At 40.6% G+C, this 689-nt stretch overlaps 1 long non-coding RNA gene across 2 annotated transcripts in view; it reads right to left on the bottom strand.

Moving 5' to 3' along the window:
• The window catches only part of LOC149364639 (uncharacterized), a 19,033-nt gene extending 18,959 nt beyond the window's left edge, over positions 1-74 (bottom strand). For both annotated transcript variants that reach the window (XR_016289209.1, XR_016289208.1), the window contains exon 1: positions 1-74. This exon is cut by the window's left edge and continues 66 nt beyond it. This is a non-coding gene — a long non-coding RNA (uncharacterized LOC149364639).
• Positions 75-689: the final 615 nt, after the last annotated feature.

Genomic DNA, 689 nt, shown 5'->3' on the forward strand with positions numbered 1-689 from the left:
CCGGCCATTCTGCAACATATTTGCCACCAAGTGCTAAGCCATGTACAAATTCACCACTATGGAGGAAGGAAAACTTCTTTCCTTCCTTTCTTCTTTCCTTCCTCCATGTTCACCACGAATCCGAATTTGTACTTGGCTTAGCTTGGATGGATAATATGTTACAGAATGGCCGAAAATAATATTTTAAGCTTAAAAAATTGCACGTTATATAATAAATATTGCGATGGTAGGGGTGTACGGGTGCAACACGGTCATTAATACAAATACTACAAAAAGTACTACTGCAAAATGTACTGCAGATGAAAAATATCAGCGCGCCTAAAAGATGTTTGAAATTGTTGCGTAGAGTTTCAAAAGAGGGTTAGATTATTTCTGTGCAATATATTATTGCAGAATGGCCGGAAAAAATGTTTTAAATATCTTTTTCGGCCATTCTGCAATACATTAGCCATTAAAAGCCAAGCTGAGTACAAAGGCACCACAAATTTGATGAATGTAAACAAACGAAAAGGGGGACACGGCGGCGAGCAGAGACCAGCAGAGCGTGGAAATGCTTCCAAAAGATAAAGTGCTGCGTTGAATATTTGAGTACTCTCGAACTAAATGTTCATCGAACACGAACCAGCAAAAAACACGCAACCCAAAATGATCGACGGTCGCGAGAAAGCCGCTGCTTCACGCTCGGCCGC

This window comes from Amblyomma mixtum, chromosome 2, assembly GCF_055824585.1.
Source record: "Amblyomma mixtum isolate Tamu chromosome 2, ASM5582458v1, whole genome shotgun sequence".
Classification (NCBI taxonomy): Eukaryota; Metazoa; Arthropoda; class Arachnida; order Ixodida; family Ixodidae; genus Amblyomma; species Amblyomma mixtum.